This window comes from Olea europaea, unplaced genomic scaffold, assembly GCF_002742605.1.
Source record: "Olea europaea var. sylvestris unplaced genomic scaffold, O_europaea_v1 scaffold1201, whole genome shotgun sequence".
NCBI lineage: Eukaryota > Viridiplantae > Streptophyta > Magnoliopsida > Lamiales > Oleaceae > Olea > Olea europaea.
In genome coordinates this window covers 63,615-72,981 of record NW_019229430.1, presented here as the reverse complement: position 1 = coordinate 72,981, position 9,367 = coordinate 63,615, and the positions used below count along the sequence as shown (strand labels likewise).

General features: G+C 36.4%; 1 long non-coding RNA gene across 1 annotated transcript; it reads right to left on the bottom strand.

Moving 5' to 3' along the window:
• Positions 1–6,714: 6,714 nt before the first annotated feature.
• On the bottom strand, positions 6,715–8,898 carry LOC111374086. Its single transcript, XR_002699072.1, has 2 exons — positions 8,212–8,898; positions 6,715–7,299 (listed from the first exon to the last, which is right to left on the bottom strand). It is a non-coding gene; the product is annotated as an uncharacterized LOC111374086 (long non-coding RNA).
• Positions 8,899–9,367: the final 469 nt, after the last annotated feature.

The window sequence follows — 9,367 nt, the reverse complement described above, 5'->3', positions numbered from 1 at the left end:
TGTTCCTTCATTAACCAATCCCATTCCATAACTATCACGAGAAACCGATAGTTGTCTTTTCATAAAACCTTAAGATAGCGTACTAGGCTCTCATACCAATAGTTCATTACAAGCCAAAGGATGAAAACGTTCATAGAAAAATCAACAAAAGGGTATCCGGCAAGATATCGAAACAAGCTACTGAAATATTTAGGCACCTGTAGGATACGTCGTTCCGTGGTAAAGAGATACCACTCAATTTGACATTCAATTTGACATTCTCAAAACTCATGCAACGCTTTGCAGTTACCTCAAGAGGGTTTTTTCAAATGAAAGAAATGAGTTTATCGTGCAATTTTGTTTATTCAATTTGTGCATTTAACTATATAAACATGTGAATCAAAGAATTGTAGCCACTTTAAACACTTCCATTTTGTTAAAGCTATATTGTGTCTGCACATATATTGTTCCTTCAGAAACAAGTTGCACAATCTACCAATAACTAAACCAGAAGCATTAGGAAATATTGCAAGGCAAAATCTTTTTAGAACATATGATTAGAACTTTATATAGAAATAACAAGTCACTGAATTACCTTCTCTGCATTGTTACAGTGTTGTCTATCCTTTGAAATTGGCGAAACTAAGTTTTCAAAATAAATTGTCGCATCGAGACAGTAATTGGAGTTATTAATTATAGGATACCTTAGACTTTGGTCTTTAGGATTGAAAACTACAAACAATATTCCAAATGATGACAAACACTTCATCGTTATTAAGCATGTATATTGGTTTCATTTTTTGGATGATTCGTAGGATAATCTATGCAAGGAATGTTAACTATTTTTTAGTCCAAGACTCGTTCACTCCATACTCCTTTACAATCTACAAATCCCCATGAGTCTAATTAACTCGAAGCACACAAAGACATGCTCCCAACACACCTAAAGTTGGTTCTAAACCACGGCAATTAGGCTGCTTGATTGTTCCATACAGTTCTGTCTCTATATCAGGGAAAACAATGTCGTCAAGTGTAGAAGTCCAACCATTGGAAAGATTCTTGAGCCAATGAAGCTTGCCATTCATAAAAGTGTACAGGGTTAAGAACAGTGATTGAGGAAGTACTCAGACTTGTCATAAATGGTTAACATAATTCTATGGTGGGTGATACTCGTGTTTTTGTTTGAATTTTGTAAATGGGTATTAATGAAATTTGGGGCAGAGATTAGAGAAAGCCATGGATTGGAGGCACACCTCAAGTTTAATAGGGACTTGACTAAAAGCCTTGAGAGGGTTTTTACCAAGATCTCCAGTGGAAAGTGTGAGATTTCCGAGTCCAAAGAAATGGTTTGAAACTGTTGCACAATTGAACCCATTTTCAGTTAATTGTTGATCTGCTGTTGAGCTAGAGTTTCTTTTCCATTCAACTTGTAGCTGGCTTGCTTGGAGGGCAAATATCTAGGGTTTGAGACGCCACAAGTGTTTTCTGTCCTAATAGATATGGGAAAATCACAAAAACGTCCTTAACTTATGCATTTTTGGAAGAAATCCACTTGAACATCTCCTGGGATTGTGTGGCACCCCTTATTGGAAGAGCGTTTGTGGGTCCTTGGTTTTCGAAGGGGTCGTTCAATGAGCACTCCGACATTTTGCTTCTGTTTGGTGCTCATTAAAATGAGATTTTTTACCATCTCTTTTTCTACTACAGTAATGCATTTATGAGGTTATAAGTAGTGTCAGAATTCTTTCAGATCAATCTGCCATATTGAAGTAGTCACTGCCTTTAATCTCCCTATTTTACCCTTACAATCAGATTGAAAAATTTACTCAAATGTCTGCCTTATTTTAACCTTACCCAAAATCTCCCTTTTCCAATAGAGAATGGGGCACCGAAGAAGTGGCAATCGGACTTGTTCCTCATAAAACTTCTGTGGCCCGACGTACTGCTCCCAAATTTTTTTCTTCTGCCGGTAAAAATCAATCCATAGCTCAGCGTAACAGGTAGAACGTGTTTTTTTTCCGACCATTACACTGTAGGCTCTGTCCATCACCGACCCGATTATTTTGAAGGTCTACTATAGGTTCATCAACGGTCATTATGGACAACGTCCAACCACAGTATAACTTATCCCTCCAACACATGGTACGAAATTCCTCTCCAATTTTTTTCGGCCAGCTTCAATTCATGCTTTCAATTCTCTGTAAATTTCATTTTTTATTTCTATTCAACTTTGCCTGGGTAAAAAATGACATTGTCATTCTTTATGTAGCTTCATATGAGCGTGAACAACTTTCCTTTCATACGTTTGAGTAGTACGAAATTGATTTTCTCCTCCTTCTCCTACAGCAGTATGCAAGTGGTAAGCACGATGTCTTCAACGGTGCACCATCGAACCCCTAAAAACCCAAAGCCATTGCGCGAAAGTCTACAAAATGGAACCCCCAGAGCGTCAATTCTTTATCGCCACCTGCGAAATTGTGATTGTTGAAGGGCATCGACAGGGAAAATGCTTTTCGACAATAGGATGGCAATGCATCGCAGAACTCAACAAATCAGTTGGAAAGAATTGGGCTATATCGCAAATGAAAAATTACTAGGCCAAATTATGGGAGCAACACAAGCACCTCTTCGAGTTGCTGCGGTGCACTGGAATTGAGTACTGTTCGAGAACGGGTACTATCATCGTCCCCGAGCACTGGTGGGAAGTAAAAATTAAGGTAACCAGTTTTTGTACTTCAATCGTGATAGAGCATTCCACTCCATGTGTTACACAAAAACTACATGTTTGTTGATTTTTGAACTCATAGTGGTTAAGTTGAATGCATATCTGTGCCAGGTATATTATTTGTTTTGTACCTCCATGTTAGACAACAAAATGCACGGTTGTTGATTTCAAAATTCAATTGTTAGATAACAATTGCACGTTTGCTAGTTCCAGTTGAAATGGTAGAGGAAAAAATTTTGGATGAACAACCTCCACCTGCTGTTGTGTCATTGCCTACGGGTTGTTTGTGTGGATTATTATATGTTTTGTGCTTACAAGATAGATTTGCGACAGTTTAACCACCGCAAAGTAACTAAACTCAATTCCTTGTGAACATGATTGTGTGGATGAATGAATATACATGAGAATTGCGAAATTTGAATTGAAATATTACGTTTGGTTTACGGTCTTCCATGTCTACTATGAACACGCATATGCATGGAAATTTACATAAATGCATCTTCATATTCTAAACCTGATTTTTGGTTGTTATGATTATCCTCATTATCCCACATTATTGCTTTTATCGCTGATTCAAACTGTACGTAAATCTTACTCTACTCGATCTTAATTTGTCATTATTGTTGTGCGTTTAGGAGAACCCAAAATATGCGAAGTACAGGACCTTCGACTGTAGTGAGATATATGACATGTAACTCAAATTGTTCGACGACTCGACAAAGTATGCATTGTCTCCAACAAAGTTATCGCAGCATGGCTTCAACTTGAATACAGACTTTGAAAAAGAGGACGGAGGTGACAAGTTGCCCATAAACGTAGAGGAAACTAATTTTAGTGGCAATCTAGATGAAGACAGACCGCACTCCTCCATGGATGTATCTTGCAAAAGCAGTAGGGACAAAAGGAGAGGCAAGCAATTGAAGAAAAAGGGTAGACAAAATGCTACAGTGCCCGAGATGTTTCTGCCTTGTTGGAGCAGATGGTTAGTGTTGGTACGGATCTCGCCTCAATTGTCCGATCGTACCAAAAAAGTGTAATGTTGGTCAGGGAATGTGTTGATGAACTCCTGTCGTGTGGGCATGTGAACGAGGGTGATGTGCTCCACTTGTTCGCGTTGTGGTTCTTATGGGACAAGGACAATCGCAATTCTGGCAAAAATACCTTTTCTACGATTTAATTTGTCGAGTACTATTTTGAGCGAGACAATATGTCACGCTCACGGAATGGGTGAGCAGCACATTCACGAGAACTAGCCGAGTTTTCATTTTTTCATTTTTTTCCTTTTGTGGTTGTTTGTATGCTCGACTTGCATTGTAATATTTCTTGTAGTGAATTTTGTGTAAAATATGTGTTGTTTCCTCATGGCCCATGGTTGTCATGTGTACTTGGACTAATGTGCTCTTACTGTTCCACAAGATTGATGTGTTCAAGGATTGGCCTAGGTGCTTTTCCAGAAAATATTTTCCCTGCAAAAGCACTGGAAAGGTTTTACAACAAGCCTACTATTTCTTGAAGTTCATGCATTTAGTTTGAAAGGCCCATAATTGGTACCAAACTTTACTAGTCTATAAATGCAGAAACAAACCACACGGCTATCTACCAAAATATTTAGAACATCTGTGTATAAGGGTTATTTGAAATACTCTTGCATACTACAAATTTGTTTCTAAGGCCTGCAAATTTTTTTGAAATTTCGGTATCGTTGTTTTCAACATAAAATGCAAACGTAATTTCACAGATGTTGGGCGAGTCGGATGTGTACTCATCTTCAAAAACTGATTGCAACATTAAGTCAATGTCGGACAACGATACACCATCTGATGATGACGCGATGCAGCAAATGGAGGAGGACAGTGTTACGTGGTTGGAATATTGTCGAGTTACCGAGCGTATTGTTGGCGACTACCCTAGACCGAATGGAGCTCGACGGTATTTGTTCCCAACGAAGCGGTGTGGTCACATTTTTATGCTACAAAATATTCATGTGTACCCACAAACTTGCTTTCAGGAGTTTAGGATGTATTTGCCCATGTTTATACACTTCACGCACATTCTCTACGAAGAGTACGACCTTTCCAGCAGTGCAAACATCGACATATATGAACAAGTTGAAATGTTCTTATGCATACTGGCACACACGCAAAGGATATCGATAAGTTCAAACTCTTTTTGATTACTCGCTGCAAACTATTTGTTATTATTTCAAGGTTGTCCTACGAACATGTCTACAATTCGCAGCGAACATGACAAAATCATATCCGCTGTACAACGAAGGCGTAGGTCACCACTACCCAAATCCTAAACGGTATCCCATATTTCAAGTTCGAATGTTCACATGGAGATTTAACCTGTAGTTTAGCAGAAGTAAATGAATAATATGTTTTTCTTTGAGAATGTGCTGACGTGGTATTTATGTTACATGATTGCATTCGTGCAATTGATGGCATCCATGTCAAAGCAATGCTGCCACATCATAGAAGGGATAACTTCAATATAAGAAAGGGTATTCTGACGCAAAATGTTCTGGTCACCTGTGATTTCAATCTTTGTTTCACGTTTGTACTCTCTGAAATGATGGGAAATACACATGATGGTCAAATATAGGCCCGCAAGGTACATGGTCCTGAAATCAATTTCCTGCAACCCTCAAATGGAAAATACAACCTCGTTGACTCAGGGTTTGCACACAGGTCGAGGTACATGGCTTCGTACAAAGGATCTAATATTAGATATCATTTTTAAGAATTCGATCGTATGACGGCTAGATACCGACGTCGATTTCGAAATGTAAACGAACGGTTCAATTTTCATCATTCCTCATGCCAGAACATAATCGAGTGTGTGTTCGGTGTTTGAAAATAGAGATTACAATATGAGAGCACAAACTGTTGTGGTCGTGGCCACGATGAGAATGCATAACTTCGTATGTAGAAATGGCCGGCTAGATGAGAGTTTTCTTAGAGCCAAGAAAGTGGATGATGACGAAGTGGAGATAGACCTTCTAGACGAGCAAGACGATTTATTCACTGAGCTCGATGAAGTAGCTGAAGATGACATGTCGTGGTAACGACTACTCAATTATATGGCATAGACGTTATATTAGTCATTGTCTAACGCAAATAAAGGGTCTATGAATTCCGGTGACTTTTTTGCCCTAGTAATGTTTACTGTGTTTAAGAAGAAACAAGATTATCGTCGTCATCGTATTATTTTATTGTTGACTAGTCAAAGGAAAATAAATGTGGTTGACAAATAAATGTCGTTGACTAGTCAAAGGAAAATAAATGTGGTTGACAAATAAATGTCGTTGACTAGTCAAAGGAAAATAAATGTGGTTGACAAATAAATGTCGTTGACTAGTCAAAGGAAAATAAATGTGGTTGACAAACACTATAGGAAAATGCGGTTTCAGAGACGAAATAATTTGTTGCTGAAGCCCCGAAATCCATCGGCAATCACCTTTAGAGACGAAATCAAACAGTCGGTAAAATCCGTTGGCAAATAGCCCACCGGTAAAAATAGAGACGGATTATATATAATCGTTGGTGATAGTGACGAAAAAATCTATCGATGTTCACCAATGGAATATGGCCGTAACTAATTGGTGACGAAAAATGTCGTCACTAATTCATTTGTGATTAACGACGATTTATATAATTGTCTCTAAAATAGTTACAAATAGTCTATTGCTGTTTTCGTCACCTAAATAGCTACAAACCTTCCATTTGTGGTTGTCCTCGCTAATTACCAACATATTTTTCGACAAAACTAATTGTTCCAAAATATCTACAAACCTACCGTTGTTGTTTCTGCCGCAAATTACCAACATATTTTCGACAGAACTAATTGTTCCTAAATGGCTACAAACCTGTCGTCGTTGTTTTCGTTCGAAAATTTGGATTACAATTTAAAATAATTCCATTAATTATTATATTAATATATTTCTACTGTGAATTTAAACTATATAAAATTCAAAAATATATAACATAAAATCATAAATAAACAAAAAAAGAAATACAAATATTTTCATTCCATTAGTTCAAGGTCCAAAGTTACAAAAATTAGATCGATTTTGCTTCCATTTCAAAAGTCAATGCTAAAATCATACACTTGATCAGTTAGCAAAAGAAAGTTCTACACATTCAATGGTAAATTTTCATAAACAAAATAAGCATTTTCTATGCCCAACCATTGAAGATCATTGTGCTCAAATGATTAATATTGTGATCCATTCCTTTCTCCCAACATTCGAAGTATCCTTTGTTCGAACTCAATGCGCTTCTTCTCTTCTTCTCGCGTACCATCTTCCATTTTTTGAAGCAATCCCTCATTTTCCCTTGTAAGCTGATCTATCTTCTCACAAGCAGAATGAAATTCATCTTGTAAAGTGATGAAATCAGCATGTCCATCATATGGAACATTGGTGAACCAGATGAGGTGACATCCTTATGCAAAGATTTTCGTTGAATACCAAGCCCATATAAGCGACCACCTTTACAAGGAACTTGAGTTGCTTCACACCATGCTTCAATGCCAATTTCAGGTTGTGACACATTTGAACCATATTTTTCCTGAATTGCATTGTCATATTTTTCCTGTAACACAAGAAGCAGCTTAACTTTATGAAAGGAAAAAAGGCATGAATTATCATTTATTAAAAGTGAAACTAGTAACATTGCTCAGCCTATTCTCAGTACCACAGTAGCTAATGCCATTGTCTTTGCAATTCACAGGATGCAGACAAGTCAAAAACATAAAATTGAAGGGTTATTCAAGCCGTAACTATCAAAACATGTTTTCTGCATCACCAATCATTTCTACATACATGCTGATTTATATCAAATTTCAATGCCAAAGAATGAAAAAGGATTAAACAGCGCTATCAACCAATTTTCGTTAGACCTGAAATCGTAATAGATAGTCATTCAGTGTTGCCATAATATATAACTTATGTTAGTTGGCAGATACAACATAAAGTTCTTTATTACACATACATTAGACCCTAAGAAAATTAGAACTGATGAAATCTAAATAGTCCCTAAAATCAAGAATTATTCTCATGCCAGTGTTGAGCTTATCAATGGAAAAAATCTTGAAATTTATTTTGTTATTTTGGCAACTGGATATTGCAGCAATGTCTGCTTATGGTTAAAGGAAAATGAGTTCTTTTCAATGTGCATGGAATCCCAAAATCATCCTTCCCAAATGGATGGAAAAAGTTGATCTGGGTTGTATGCAATTGGAAAAACAAGGAGAGGACTCACTTTTATGTTTCTTAACACTATTTGAATATTTGGATTGTAGTATTTCTTCAACATTTGACAAAAAAAGTGTTCGGTTAAAAAAAGAAAGGTTGCGTTCTTTATTAAAATCTAATAAAAAAACGGAAGAAGAAGAACAAGAAGAAGGTAATCATTCAACCACTGTTTATTGTCTACGAATAGCTAGCTGATAACATAAAATGTAGAGCATAGAGTCTAAGCAAAATTGAATTTATTTTTGCTTACCCACACAATTCGTGACTTGTTGTCTACAAAGTCTCATTCTCCTTTGTTTCAACGGTGTACACGTTCGAATAACTGTGAAGCAGTAGGCGGTTTACTTAATTTCTCATGCTGAAAGCAATCAATAAATGAAGATCAAATTTTTAAAGATTCTTGATTGGGAATAAATCAAACAACATGTCATGCATAATGTGTATAAACTCCTTGTATTGAAGTCATGATTTCTCTATCATTAGTTAGATAAAAAAAATGTTGACATTTGATTTATGTATATGAAGTAGTGATGCAGACAAAAAGAATTAGTTAAAATCTATCAGTGCAAGGAAAATGTGTAGAGGCCAAAAATTGATATTTTGGAGCATCTAAAACCTTCTGCAAAGTAAATGAAGACTTCCAGTAACGTGCTGAATGTGAAGACAGTCATGCTGGTTTTTTTTTTTTTTTACTTAATTTCTGACATAGCATGCTAAATACAAAGACAAAACATGATGACTTTTCCCAGATTGATTTCAGCCAGAACAAGCTGAAAATGAAGACAAAACTTGCTGATTTTTCCAAAATGAAATTTAAACAGTATACTGATTTTCCCACATCTAACACAAAATGGATATAAAAAGCTCTTCGAACGAATGAAATTTTGGTATAAAAGGAGTATAATATATATAATAAGATGCTCATATATAACATGTCAATCATATATGAAATTTCATCATGCAAGTCAAACATTACTAGCCTCAGCCTGTGGGCAGCAATTGTTATTGAACCTGCAGTTTGTTATTAAATCAGCAGTGTGCTTAGTGATGGTTCTTGACTTTATAGTCAGTCGGTTATCACAGCCAAGTTTACACTTCTTCTTCCATCCGTCATTGTTCCACTTTTTATCAATTATGTCATTTCAGTGCTCTACACTTAACCATGGTGGTCCATATCCCTTCCAATCAATTACATTTTCAGACCTACTATTTTCTTTAGCCTTTTTTCTAACCAAACAAAATATATCTCGCAGCCGATCAGTTGAGGCAGTATTCCATGCTTGCTTCACCTCATTATCTTTATTCTTTGGCCATGAATATTATTGCTAATGTAGGTACCAACCATTAGTACAAAATCATTTGTAAACAATAAACATTTCTAAGGATTTAGAAGAAGCTTTTATTAC